This window comes from Elgaria multicarinata, chromosome 3, assembly GCF_023053635.1.
Source record: "Elgaria multicarinata webbii isolate HBS135686 ecotype San Diego chromosome 3, rElgMul1.1.pri, whole genome shotgun sequence".
NCBI lineage: Eukaryota > Metazoa > Chordata > Lepidosauria > Squamata > Anguidae > Elgaria > Elgaria multicarinata.
Window position 1 is genome coordinate 153,546,214 of NC_086173.1, and position 15,173 is coordinate 153,561,386.

Here is a 15,173-nt window from a genome sequence, read left to right on the forward strand (position 1 = left end):
AAGTTCCCAGGTCCAGGTGAACTGCACTACACAGTGTAGAAGGAGCTACCAGATGGGCTCCAGGAACTTCAATTCCTTAATTTTGAGAAATGCTGGAGAACAGGTGAACTACCGGAGGACTGGGGAAGGGCGAATGGGATCCCTATTATAAAAAAAATGGCAGATCTGGGGAATTACAGACCAGACAGTTTGACATCAATACTTAAGGAGATTCTAAAGCAAGTAATAAAGTGCTCAATCTGTAGGCATCTTGGGGTGATCAGAGGTAGTTTAAATAAGCTATAATTTACCACTGTGATGGGCATACCAGGTCAAACTATACAAATTATATGTCCCCCGCTCATCATGCCCATTCTTTTAAAATTATTTTATCTTTATCAAAAGACTGATCCTCTGTTTAACTTCATTTTTTATATGCCAATGATTTCCTGGTGAGTCATTTCCAAGCAAGCAAACGCCCACTTCCTGAAAGCCAAGAAAGTGAAACTAATTCTGTCTGCAGCGTACGAAAGCCATGGCTGCTGCTTGGAGTCCTGTCCAGGATCTCTGTGAAGAAGCCACTTGTTCCATCTGCCTGGATTATTTCAGGGATCCAGTGACCGTTGCAGAGTGTGGCCACAATTTCTGCCAAGCCTGCCTGAGCAAGTATCTGGGGGAGAAGGACACAGAGGCCTCCTGCCCCCAGTGTAAAGGAACCTTCCAGAAGGAAAACCTCAAGCCAAATAGGCAGCTGGGTAACTTTGTCGAAATTGCCAAGAAATTCGGTGATCAGGGGGCCAAGGGGGCAGAAGAGAAGGGGAGAGTCTGTGAGAAACACCAGGAGCCCTTGAAGCTCTTCTGCAAAGTCCATGAAACCCCCATCTGTGTGGTGTGTGACAGATCCAAAGAGCACAAAGAACATGAGGTGGTACCTCTGGAGGAGGCTTCCCAGGAGTACAAGGTAGGAGAACATTGTAGACCTTGGTGGGAAGGGGGAAGAACTCTGGGTTCTTCTTGGGAAGTTCTCTGTAAAGTCCTGGCAATAAGAAAATATTGGGACTGAACTATTTCTTTATTACATTGCTATAGCCTGGATGCAGTGAACATGCACGTTCTTTGTTCTGCAAATAGCAGCCACGGGAAGCCTGAAAAGGTTCGGGATGGTGGAGGGTGGGGGCTCTCTCCACACCGGGGCAGCAGTAGGGGAGCAGAGGCAAGATGCTGCAGCTGCTCCTCTCCCCCCCCCCCCCCGTCTCTCTCTCTCTCTCTCTCTCTTTGCTCCAGCAGCAAACTGGGTGGGTTTGTGTGTCCCGCAGTGTTTACTGTGTCGGCCAAAGGTGGTGGTGGTGGTGGTGGTGGTGTGACCCCCAGCCCCAATCCCCATCTCAGTGCATGTGAAACTCAGACTCCCAGTGGATGGAGGGACTTGTTTTTTAGGCTTTAATGGTATAAAAAAGTCCGTTGAGAACCTCCCCACTCCCAAGTACAAAGGTGGATCTCAGGGAACAACGATATTGTTCACTTCCTCTTTCTGTCTCACTAAACGAAACATGAACTTTTCTTTTTGCTTCAGGATCTGATCCGTCGTCGCCTGGAGATTCTCAGGGAAGAGAGAGAAAGAATTCTGACATATAAGGCAGAAACAGAAAAGGAGAATAAAGAACTTCTTGTAAGTGTCAGTTTTACTTGGGGTCTGTCTAGATGGTATAGTTTATTTATTTGTTTATTTATTTATTAAATGATTGGTATCCTGCCCTATATCACTGAGATCTAAGGGCGGCATACAGATAAAAACAGAACAATGTAGACAGTACAGAATATAAACAACTAGAAACATATAAAATCGCCTACAAATTAAGATGAGTAGAAATTTTTAACAAGCACTAGAAACAATTGAAAACAATTAAAACTATGTGCGTCCATGGAGAATATAGCCTTCAAAGTCTTTGATAAAAAGCCATGTTTTAACCTGGGGCTTCTCCATACGGCTGTTTACACCTCCGTGAATGCACATCTTTCCATTTTCGGACAGATGACGTAGCCACAAAAACGAAGCCATTCAGAGGCAAACCCTGGAAACTCCGCTCCCCAAAAGTAGGTCATTTACCCCAACCTTTTTTGTAGTGGAGCCAGCTCCGTGGCTCTAAACGGGGGGGGGGGAGATTAAAATGGAGAGGGGGAGAGAGGAGAGCGACAGTGCCGTTCCTCCCCCCTTTTTTATAATTTTATGATTTAAATATGCAGAGCTCTGCATTAACAAATTTTCGGAGGACCGGGCAACCTCCAATCTGAATATGCGGACCTCCACATATTGTGCCTTCTAAGTTAAAAAAAGGAGGGACAGCCACGTTCTTTTCCTTCCCCGCCCCCCCCCCCGGGATGAATGGCCCCATTTCTTTCCTCCCCACCCCATTTTTAAAAAAACATTTCAGAGGCACCGGGGAGGAAAATTCGCACTTGTCTTCCTTCCTGTGCAGATACCGGGAAGGAAGGCAAATGCAGGTACAAAGCGCCACTCAGCGCCAAAGCACTTCCATATAGCCGGGGGCCTGGTGCTGGAATGAAGCCAGCATTGTCTCCAGTTGGGTCTCCAAGGGGAAGGCAGTTCACAACGGGCAGGGTGCCACAATAGAGAAAGCCCTCTCCCCTGTCCCATTATACCGTATGTCTCCCTTTGGTGGGACGCAGACGAGGGCTCCTCCAGCAGATCTCAGGCGGGCAGATATATAGGCAGAGGCGCTCCCTCAAGTTTCAAGGTCCCAAGCTGTTTAGGGTTTTAAATGACATTGGCAACACCTTGAATTCCGACCCAAAGCATATAGGAAGCCAATGCAATTCCTTTTAGACAGGTATTATATGGTCTCTGTGAGATGCAGAGTGCATTGCAGTAGTCTAATCGGGATGTTACCAGTGCGTGCACTACTGTGGCTAGGTTATCCCTGTCCAGGAAAGGTCATAGCTGGCGGATCAGCCGAAGCTGACCCAAGTACTATGGGCCACGAAGTCCACCCGAGCCTCCAGTGACAAGGATGGATCTAGGAGTACTCCCAAGCTACACACCAAGCTGTTTAGGGTTTTAAATGTCTGTGGCTAGGTTATCCCCGTCCAGGAAAGGCCAGAGCTGGCGGATCAGCCGAAGCTGACCCATGTACTCTGGGCCACGAAGTCCACCCGAGCCTCCAGTGACAAGGGTGGATCTAGGAGTACTCCCAAACTACACACCTGCTCCTTCAGAGGGAGGACAACCCCATCCAGAACAGGTCGCTTACCCAATTCCCGGACTCGGGAACCACCAATCCACAGAGCTTCCGTCTTATCAGGATTCAGCTTCCGTCAATTGGCCCTCATCCAGCCCATTACAGCCTCCAGGCGCTGGTCCAGCACCTTCACAGCCCCAGCTGTCTCCGATGACAAGGAGAAGTAGAGCTGAGTATCACCAGCATACAGATGGCACCAAACCCCTAATGACCTCCCCCAGTGGCTTCATAGAGATGTTGAACAGCATGGGGGATAGAACAGAGCCCTGTGGCTTCATATCCATGGGGTAGAACAGGAATCCCCCAATACCACTTTCTGCAATTGGCCCTGCAAGTGGGAGCGGAACCACTGGAACACGGAGCCTCCTACTCCCATCTCACATAGCCAATCCAGCAGGATACCATGATCAATGGTATCAGAAGCTGCTGAGGCGTCCAGTTAGATCACCAGGGCAGCACTCCCCCTGTCTTTCACCCGGAGTAGGTCAGAGCAGCCAAGGCTGTTTCAGTGCTGTGCCCTGGCCTGAAACAGGACTGAAATGGGTCTAGATGATCCGTTTCCCCCAAGAACGCCTGAAGCTGTCAACCACCACACGCTCAAGCACTTGGTCTTTGGCCCAGGGTGGCTCCAAATCTATGCTGTGTTGGTTAGATGACGCAGCGGCTGATTCGGGGCAAATAGGCGGAGATGCGCAGCTGAACATTCAGGGATTTACCCTGACTGTTCCTCCCTGAGCGAGGTCTTCTGCTCTCTGACCTTGCTCCGTGGCTGATCCGGGGTGCGGTCCTGGCAGATGGCGCCTGGCAATTGGTCACCGGAAGCCAGGAAGAGGGCCGAAGGGGGCGGCTCCAGTACCTGGATGATTGCTGGAACCCCCCCTGCTCCCTCCTTGGCCTGGAGATTAGCAAGTCCAAACCCACAGGAAGGAAACCACAGGGTTTGGGGGGAATGCGGCCCCCATGAGGTGCTATCAAGGCAGCCCCTAGGAAGGGAACAAGGGCTTCAACCAATATGAGTCAAAATGTGACGTAAAATGCAGAGGAATCCAAAGCCCCCAGGCAGCCTGGCTCTGCAGAACAGCTCTTGTCTGGAATGGCCAAACCTCCCAGAACGGTGGCTAAGGAAAGGCCAGGCTGAGAGTGGGCCCTGGTACCTCTTCTCGATCCACCCAGAGTGCAGGACACGGAATAACGGGCTCAAGTTAAAGGAAGCCAGATTCCAGCTGGACATCAGGAAAAACTTCCTGACTGTTAGAGCAGTGTGACGGTGGAATCAGTTACTTAGGGAGGTTGTGGGCTCTCCCACACTAGAGGCCTTCAAGAGGCAGCTGGACAACCATCTGTCAGGGATGCTTTAGGGTGGATTCCTGCATTGAGCAGGGGGTTGGACTCGATGGCCTTGTAGGCCCCTTCCAACTCTGCTATTCTATGATTCTATGATCTTATCGGAATCTTTTTCTCTACTGAACATGGATTTAAGATCTCTGAAAACTTAAAATAACTTTCCTATGAAATTCCTTTAAGCCTCTTGATGCTGTGAAGCTTGGTCCTATTTCTGACTCTGGCTCCCCTTTCTCCCCTTTCCATCCACTTCTTGCAGAAGGAAACCAAAGCAGAGAGGGAAAAGACAGTGGCTCAGTTCAGACAACTACGGCAGCTTCTGGAGGAACAAGAGAAGCTTCTGCTGACCCAGATAGAAGGCTTAGAGGAGGAGATTGCCAGGAGAAGGGACGAGCACCAGGCCAAACTCTCTGAAGAACTCTCCTCTCTTGAAAGCCTCATCCAGGAGTTGGAGGAGAAGTGTCAGCAGCCAGCGAGTGAACTCCTGCAGGTAAGACGGTGGCAGGAACAGCCCAGGAACTTCCTCCCAAGGGTAAAGCGGACTTCAAGACCTCCCTGCCTCCATCATCTACAGAAGGAAAAGGCCCAAGGCAGGCACTGCAGACCCCTTAGACACTTGGCAACCGCAAGGTGATACCTTTAAGAGAATTCTTGCCAAAGCAAAGTTGGGAAAATTATAACCCTGATCACCTGCTGCTTTTGACATGGAAAGGAAGGCTTCATTCCTGCCTGGGAAAGCACAAGGAGAAGTCTGCCATTGGAAAGGAAAGGAAAAAGGAAAGGAACCTCTTGTGCAAGCACTGAGTCATTGCTGACTCTTGGAGGGACGCCAGCTTTCACTGACGTTTTCTTGGCAGGCCTTATAAAGGGGTGGTTTGCCATTGCCTTCCCCGGCCGTTACTCCCTTTCCCCCAGCTAACTGGGTACTCATCTTACCGACTTCGGGAGGATGGAAGGCTGAGTCGACCCAAGCCGGCTGCCTGAAACCAGCTTCCGCTGGGATCGAACTCAGGCCCTGGGGAGAGTTTCAGCTCGCCATTGGTAAGGCCAGTAAAAAACAAAACAAAAGGCAAGGGTGGAACCAACTAGTCTTCCACAATGGTATTAGCAAAAGTTATCTGTCATCTGCAGATAACTTCACGAATGTTATGAAGCCCTGAGGAAGAACGCAACCGCGTTCGAAACGTGTAGGCACCTGGCACTTCAATAAAACTTTTGCTAATATCATTGTTGAAGATTAGTTGGTTCCACCCTTGCCTTTTGGCTATTTTTTACTCCCCCACGGGGTTTTCCTTGCTTTCGCAATTGGTAAGGCCAAGCGAGGCGCTCAAAATAGACCTGTGTGCATTAGGGGCGTGCAGAGTGGGTATTCTCTGCCCCAGAATTTAGGATGGAGCTATGTTGAGGCGGTTCTCCGCCCCAATTTCCAGAGTGGGTCCCTCTCTCCGCACCACAAGAGAGTTTGGTGAAAAACCGCTCCGTTGTCGGGTAACTGCTACATGGGAAGTAACAGACATGCTTACACCTCGCTCAGTTGTAAAGATAAACACATGACAATTGGCACTGTGGCAGCTTTTAAAGAGGACTTTAGGCAGGCCAAGTTTGGATCAGATCCCTGCATGCAGTGATTTATAGCGAATTTTTAAAATCTGAACTCAAATGTCCTCTCAGGCACCTCTCATGTGTTGATCTGTGTGCTGAGAGAGAGGGAAACAAAGCAGCAGGAGAAAAGCGCTTAGAGCAATAATAAATGAGTAAATAGAAATGCATAAATGCCACAACAGCAGCACACAGCTTGCCTATCCTCCTCAGAGAGGACAGGAGGCTTGCAGGAGGAGGAGGAGGCGGAGGCGGAGGAGGAGGAGGAGGAGGAGGAAGAGGAGGAAGAGGAGGAGGAGCACCCCCTGCACTGGAAGCTCAGCCAGCCAATAGGAGCAATAGTTTAACTGAAATCAAGAGCCTGCCCAACTCAGGTGCAGAAGCTTTCTCCCTCCCAATGCCAGTCTGGCTGCTCAGGTTCTCACCTTGCCACCAGCAGAGATCCGTTGCAACCTCCCTCTTTTAAACAGAGATGTTTTTCCTTCCCCTGCTGAGACTCAGGAGTTTCAGTGCACCCCAAATTCAGCTTCAGGAATGGGTCCCAGAGGCCCCCCTGAAATTCCACCCTGTTTCAGGAGGTTCTCGGACCAATAGTGGCCTCCTTGCCTGCACCCTCTTTCTATTCTGTGTGTGTTTTGTGACCAGGGCTTTGCGTTACACAGCAGGAGAGGGACAACCAGGTGGCCTGGAATTGGAAACTTCTCCCTCCTCCCGGTGCTCATAGTAAGAGTGAGGGGGACAGCGCCCTCTAGTGGAGGTTTTGAAGTGCAACTTTGGCTGCACATGGTGGGAAGTCTTGAGATGTATTTGAAGAATCGGGATATCCAGGGGTTTTCTTTTAACGGAATAAATGGGGGAAGGTGCAGGAGACATCATCAGACAGACCCCAAACTTCCGTGAGAGGCCAGTCAGGAGCATGCTATAAATCACTTATTTAGAGAAGCCCCATGTCTCACTGTCCTGTTCTAAGAACCCCCCCCTTGGAACCTTCCTCCCCCACCCCAATCTGGAAAGTTCACTCTAAACTCCCTCCCACCCCCAACACTGTTAGGTACTCCTAATTGCATAACAGGTTGTTTTGATTTTTCACGCTTATGAAGAATGCCCTAGCATCGCATTTCTCCAATTAATGAGTGTATCCCTGAGATTCTTGTGGGTTTGTGGAAATTCCCATTATTTGAAGAAACCAGGGCTTGAAGCACTGCTAGTCCTTGAGGGGGGGGGGGGGGCTTGAAGCACTGTCACTGCTGGCATTCCTCTTTTTTGTCAAGGGAAATGTCCCCATCTTGGAGTACTTTCTTGTCCTAAAAGAGAGACTCTAAATTGTCAGTGACTCTGCACAGGGAAATAGGCCAACAGGGTTGGCTGTGACCCAAAAGTGGGTCACAGGATCAGTCCAGATAGGTCACTGCAAGGGCAATTTTGAAAGTGGGGCCCATGTTGCAGGTTGGGGTCCATCGTGGTTCTTGGATCTGCACCTGTGGAAGACCACTGCCTTAAAATGCAGGTCAGTGTCTGTCTCTTGTGAAAGCCTGAGAGTTTGACCCATTGTAGGATGTTTTATCTATTCCTCATAGTCCTTGAGTGGGGGGGGTGCTATGTGGAAGCATCAGCACTTGAGCAGGAGAAGGACCAGGGTACCATAGATGGGTGACTGGCAGGCACTGAGTTCCCTCTTCTCTCTCTCCTTTCTTTGCAGGACGTGAGAAACACCTTGCAGAGGTTAGTGGATCCCACTCATTTCCATGATGGTGGGAAGGGTCTGGATCACATGGGAAGCACATGGCTCCCTCCATGCTCCTGGGCAGAGGACATTGGTCTCCAACATCTCATGGACCAACATCTCAGTGATTAAAACAGGGACTAGCACTCCTTTTCTTCCTTCCCTCCATCACACATGGTTGAAGGCTCCTCTCTGCCTACAAAACATCTCACCCGAAAACACACATACAAAAACTCCACAGACCAAACCTTCTCCCAAAACAACACAGGCAACCTCCTAGCACAGGCAAAACACAGACCACTAACCCTAACTAGACACAAACACAAGCATCCCATCTGCCCCGCTCACCCCCTCCCCCAGCCATGCTCACTGGTGTGGCTCCCAAAGGGGTCTGTATGGGCCAGTGTGGCTGATGCTCCCTCCCCCAACAAAAGTTGCCCATTCTCTGTTCTGAGCTTTCTGCCATTTCCATTTGGATTGAATGGATGTGGGTTGCCTTTTCCCCTCGCCTCCAGGAGTGAGAAGGAGACATTTGAGAATCCAGCAGCTTTCCCTCCAGAGCTGAAGTGGAGGATCTGGGACTTCCGTGAAATAAATCCCTTTCTGGAGAGAGTCGTGAAGCAATTCAAAGGTAAGGAAGCATGGCTGCAGGGTGCAGTGCTGGGCATTAATTTATTTTATTTTGTTGGTGCTACAAATGGTGGCAACATCAGTAAACAGCAGGCTTCCATTTTGGCAGCCTGGCCACCCTACCCTGTACCTGTTTGCATTCTCTTCCCCTCCTTATTGTTTTACTATGATTTTATTAGATTGTAAGCCTATGCGGCAGGGTCTTAGAATCATAGAATAGCAGAGTTGGAAGGGGCCTACAAGGCCATCGAGTCCAACCCCCTGCTCAATGCAGGAATCCACCCTAAAGCATCCCTGACAGATGCTTGTCCAGCTGCCTCTTGAAGGCCTCTAGTGTGGGAGAGCCCACAACCTCCCTAGGTAGCTGATTCCACTGTCGCACTGCTCTAACAGTCAGGAAGTTTTTCCTGATGTCCAGCCGGAATCTGGCTTCCTTTAACTTGAGCCCGTTATTCCGTGTCCTGCACTCTGGGAGAATCGAGAAGAGATCCTGGCCCTCCTCTGTGTGACAACCTTTTAAGTATTGCTATTTACTGTTTTACTTTGTACAGCACCATGTACATTGATGGTGCTATATAAATAAATAAATAAATAAATAATAATAATAATAATAATAATAATAATAATAATAATAATTCCTTTTCCTCCAGGAATACCCAGAGTGCATTTTGTTGCCCATCCGCTCAGACTGGAGAAGGTTTCTTGAAGGTTCTCCAATTCTGCTTTGGGTTTTCACCATCCAGAATAATTTAGTGTATCAACCTCCCTGTTTACTCTTGACTCCATATCCCTCACTCATGAATCTAAACTGCAGGAAAGAGATAAGGAATGAGTTCCCTTTGGGGGTCCCACTGCTTATCTCGATTGGGAATTTTGTCCACTGATTCCTCTCCTTCCATGCTCCTTACCCCTGACACCATCTTCTTTATTCACAGATTCAATAGCCGTGGTCTCCCTTCACCATTCGGGGTCCCCATCACTGATCTCCACTGTGAGAACTGTCTGTTTAGTCCTCCCTTTCCTTTTTTAAAATCAAGGCTGCAGAGCTATTTTGGGGTGGGGCCCAGATTGCCCTCCACCACACACACTACGGGGAAGATCATGGGACACCATTCCTTTCCCCCCACTGATGCTGGAAGGTGGTCTGCAATGGTGCCTCCTCCCCTGACAGAGAAAGAGGTCCAGCCCTCCGCATCCATCCCTCTGATCTGATGTGATGTGGCCTAGGTGCTGGGAATCCCCTGCACAGGGAAGGTCAGTCCTGCCACTCATTCCCATCATCCCCATTTTCTCTGCTCTAAAATCAGAGATAGCTGTAGGGATGATGGTTGGCAGGCATTGGGACTCACCCCCACCGTGGGTAGCGGCCACACTTCCGAACCACCTCTCATCCATGCTCCTGTCTCTGTTCCGAGATTGGAGATAGCCATGGGGATGAGAGGGGGTGCGCATTGGGACTGCTCCATAATAATAATAATAATAATAATAATATGGTCATCCGGAGCTTTGGAGTGTGCTGTCATCCGTATGCTGATGACATGCAGCTCTATTTCTCCTTTTCATCTTCAGCAGGAGAGGCTGTGGATGTGTTGAACCGGTGCCTGGCTGAGACAATGGACTGGATGAGGGCTAATAAACTGAGACTCAATCCAGACAAGACTGAGATGCTGTTAGTAGGTGATTCCACTGACAGGATGGGGTTTGTTCTACCGGTTCTGGATGGGATTGCACTCACCCTGAAGGAGCAGGTTCGTAGCTTGGGGGTTCTTTGTCACTTGAGGCTCAGGTGACCTCAGTGGCACGGAGTACCTTCTACAAACTCCGGTTGGTGGCCCAGCTACGACCCTATCTAGACAGGGATAACCTGGCTTCAGTTGTCCATGCTCTGGGAACCTCCAAGTTAGATTACTACAATGCACGCTACATAGGGCTGCCTTTGAAGACGGTTCGGAAGCTGCAGCTTGTGCAAAATGCAGCGGCCAGATTGATTACAGGAACCAGAAGGTTTGACCATATAACACCTGCTCTGGTCCTCTTCCACTGGCTGCTTGTATGTTTCCGAGCCCAATTCTAGGTGCTGGTTTTGACCTATAAAGCCTTACACGGCTTGGGACCACAATACCTGACGGAACGCCTCTCCCGACGTGTGTATGTTCTGTGTTTTAGAGTTTTAAATTTTGTATACTTGTTTTTATCTCAATTTTAGAATTTCTGTAAACCGCCCAGAGAGCCCTGGCTATGGGAGCGGTATATAAGTATAATAAATATTAATAAATAATAATAATAATAATAATAATAATAATAATAATAATAATAATTTTATTTGTTTGTTACCCACCTCTCCCTTTGGATCGAGGCAGAGTACAGCATAAATGCAAACGCCATAAAATAATATAATTAAAACATTCAAAACTAATACACCATTAAAAGCAGCACATTATTAAAAGGCATATTAAAATTCAACTGCGTAGGCCTGACGGAAGATATCAGTCTTTATAGCTTTCTTAAAATCCGGAAGACTGAAGTTGACGAATCTCTCCTGGCAGGTCATTCCATTAGCTGGGAGCGGCAGAGGAAAAGGTCCGCTGGGTACTAGTTGTTAGCCTTGTTTTTGTTGTCTGGAGTAAATTCTTCCCAGAGGACCTGAGTGTGCGGGGTGGATTGTATGGGAGGAGGCGATCCCACAGGTAGCCTGGACCCAAACCATGTAGGGCTTTAAAGGTGATAACCAACACTTTATACTTTGCCCGGAAACTAATTGGCAGCCAGTGAAGAGATTTTAAAACTGGTGTAATGTGGTCACCCCTAATGTGGTCACTCAATCTAGCCCCGGTGAGTGCCCTTGCTCAGCCTGCCGCACAAGCCCACCACTATCCCTGATCAGAGACAGCTGTGTGTGTGGGAGCCCTCCAAGGGGATTCCTCCAGAGGGTGGGGCTTGGAGACTAAGCTCATTCCCCTGGAGGAAGACCAAGAGGCTGTGCAGGCCAGATTGTGGTGCCCCATAGGTTGGATTAGGACTAGAGCCCTGGTTTAAATGGCTACGAATTCATGAGTATTGAATGACAACGAAGCAAACACAGGAAAAGTGGAAGGAATTTAAAAAACCCTTTTTGGAGCTTCAGGTATATATAGGATTTACAAGGCTAAATTGTAGCCCATGAGGGCTGTTCTAGCCATAGGAAGGGGAATGAAATACAACCTCTATCCTAGTTCTGCCTTCTGCTTCTCATTTTCTATGTTCTACAGAGGATTTTCTGAAGTTTTTTTTTTTATTATTTCGGTTGCAGTCCTAGATGTGCTTCGTTGAGGTTAAGCTGCACTGAACATGATGGGACTTACTGGGCCAGTTTGCATGACTCCAGGGTGGCTAATCAGCCCCGGTGACTTGGGCTTGTTGAGTGCTGGCCTGGTTTGCATAGTTATTCTGACTGGGCAAAGGCTTCTCGTGTCGTCTGAATCTAGGGAGGGTGGCTTGTTGGGGTGGTTAAGAAGCCACTCCAGACCCATGGCCTGTGGTGCGGTTGTGGGTTGACTTGGTAACCTTCCCCACGAGCCTCCCCCACTGGCTTCAGATGGAACGAAACACTGAGAAACACGCATAGAATTGTATTGTTATTTGGAATCAGTTTAAAGTTACGAAGAGGATCTCCCTTTTACCGGATTGGTTTCTACTTGATTCATAATGGGCCTCTTAAAGTTTCTATCATTTCCTTCCCCAGATGCGCTGCTAACTGGACTACCTGTGATGAAAGTTACGTTTCCAGTTTATTTATTTATTACATTTCTGTACCATCCAATAGCGGAAGCTGTCTGGGCGGTTCACAAAACCAATGTGAACCAAATGCACAGGAGAGATATGGACTGGTCCGATATTTCACTGGCTTCATTTCACTGTGCTTAAACCGTTCTGTCCTGCGCCCTTCGGAACGATAAATAGGTTAATTATGAGTCATCAGCAACTCTGTAGTGATGTTGGGTTCTCCATATCAACAAAGCAGGCACAGACAGGGGGGTATAACTATGGGCTCCTCCCCTCCATACTTCCCCCTTGCATTCAAATGCCCTTTTGCAAGACGTGTCCATTTATAGAGGTGACTGCGCCTAGGGAGGGCTCCATGCAATCAGGACATGTGAGAAAGCAAAGCTCCCAGTCGTGTGGAGCTCTGGCCATCCATGCACACTTGAGCAGGCAGAGGAACATTCAAAGAGACATAAAAGAGACATAATATGAGACACAAAAGTCTCATATTAGCATTGTATAAAACGAAATGGGCCACCCAAAACACTGGCAAGAGAAAGGGCTCCTTTGCACGTTTGTATCTTGCACCCAAGGTGGAGCCTCCAACTGCTGCAAAAGCGAACGAGATACTAGATTTTCATAGTTCTATTGACAACCCAGTTATCTGTTGCCAAGAGGGAGGGCAGAACCAGCTGGGTGCTCTCTGCTCAGAAGAATGGAGACTCCTCCTTCCCCCTGGAAGTCTCAGTTGGCCCATTCACAGAGGCAGCATCAAGGGGTGGTGGTGAATTCTCTGCTCTCCTGCCTCCCTCCACCCCCCTTCACCCAGCACACACACACACACACACACACACACACACACACACACACACAGAGCACTGCCAATGAGAAGGCATCCTGGAGTTTTTCCGTCTGTTTCTTCTTAAGAGAAGAAGCTCAGTGGGGACAGGAGGGGAAGACAACATGGAATTCCTGGAATGAGGCAGGGCCAGGCTGCACTAAAACCCTGATCTGGAAGCAGCAAAGAGCTGAGTTTTACTTGTAAAATGTGGGAGGAGCCCTTAAATGGGGGGGGCAAATTGGGCATGGAGTGGGAGGGGCTGTGGGGGCTTCCCAGGGAAATGGAGGGGAATACAGGGGAGGGGGAGTTTGGCCACTCAGGGTGGGCCGGAAGGACAGAGGGAGGGAAAGGGAGGAGAGGTCTGGGGAAACTGGTTTGGGGGAGCTTTCATGTTGGTTCTGCTCTGAGCATTGGAGGTATTCATGGTCCTGTTATCATACTGAGTTGTTTTCACATTCCCTGATTTTATAGGAAATCGATGATCCCTGTGGGGTGTTAACACTTAAGACCTCCGCCGTTGTCCCAGAGGATTCTGCTGACCTTCTCTTTTCCTCCTCTCTCTCCATCCCCAACAGCAAATGTCACTCTGGATCCAGACACAGCGAATCCCAGGCTCATCCTGTCCGATGGTCATAAAAGCGTGAGATGGGGATACAAACTGCATGATCTGCCCGACAATCCTGAGAGATTTAACCAACGTGCTTTCGTGCTGGGACGTGAGGGATTCACGACAGGCAGACATTTCTGGGAAGTCAGTGTGGGAAGTGAGGATGAATGGGCTGTGGGGGTCGCCAGAAAGTCTGTGAGGAGAAAAGGCAAGATTGATTTTAGTCCTAAGGAAGGGATCTGGGTTGTGAGGTATTATGAAGGTGTATATAGTATATAGCTTCCGACCCCCCTCATTACCCTCCTCTGTCCCTGAATGGGGAGCTGAAGAAGATCCGAGTGTCTCTGAACTGCAATGAGGGGCGGGTGTCCTTTTACGATGCTGACAGGGGGACCCTCCTCCACGCCTTCTCTGGAGCCTCCTTTGCAGGAGAGACAATTATGCCCTTATTGGGAAAAGCCCTCCTCAGCATCTCTCCTTAAGGCAGCTCGGAGCCTTCCTCACTCTCCCTCCTCTCCAGACCAGACTGGTTAGTCTACTCTAAGCATCAAACCTTCCTTTGTCAAGGCCCCCTTTTCCCCTTCTGCAAAGACCCCCTGAGAGGCCTCCAGTCACAGACACCAGAACTACATGGACTAAAATGGTGCCTGATTTCCTCCCTCCCTTTTCCCAGACTTCTCTCATCTCTTACTTCTTAAAGAGACAGAAGCACATGAATAATCCAGACCAACACTTTTTTTAACTGCACTGCTTCCATGACCTTCAGTCTATGTTTCATTTTCCTTGTTTCCCTCGCCACAATATTTTCATTATATCCCTAGATGGAAAACCCACCACAAAAATTCTCTCTCTCTCTCTCTCTTTTTGCACAAACACACACACACGGGTGCATTGTACCTCGTCAGAGATCCTGATGTGACATTCTTGCCAAAGTTTCCATATCCCAAAAGGCCTCTCATTCTGCTGTTTCACGAAGACAAATGCATCTTCCATGTGATTTCCATTGAGAATGGCCTGTGGGTGGGCTTGGATTCAGCAAGTCCAGGGAAATTGCTATTATAGAGAACTAATATGTCCCCCTTAGTTATTTTCATTAAATAAAATAAGTTACAGCCTTGGGAACAAGGGTTCTCTCATCATGCTAAGGGTGACCATATTTCGGAAACCGAAAAGGAAGGCAACATGGCCGCTCCAAGGGGCGTGCCCACAAACGTGCCCAGCCCCCAAGGGGGAGTTCCCACCCAAACATGCCCTTGGTCACATGTCTGACTTCACAGCACACAATTAAGACAAACCTGTTCTACATAACATCTTAATGTTAAAATCACTGGAATAAAGAACAAGTGAGACATTCAATGTATCTGAAATGAACTTCAGTCATTGCTACTTTTGTATCTTTTGCTGCACTTTGAATCTTTTGCTATATTCCGTGTGATACAGTCTCCCCTTCCCTCA

At 48.7% G+C, this 15,173-nt stretch overlaps 1 pseudogene; it reads left to right on the top strand.

Moving 5' to 3' along the window:
* The first annotated feature begins 476 nt into the window (after positions 1-476).
* Positions 477-14,200, top strand: LOC134396075 (zinc finger protein RFP-like; annotated as a pseudogene).
* The last annotated feature ends 973 nt before the right edge of the window (positions 14,201-15,173 follow it).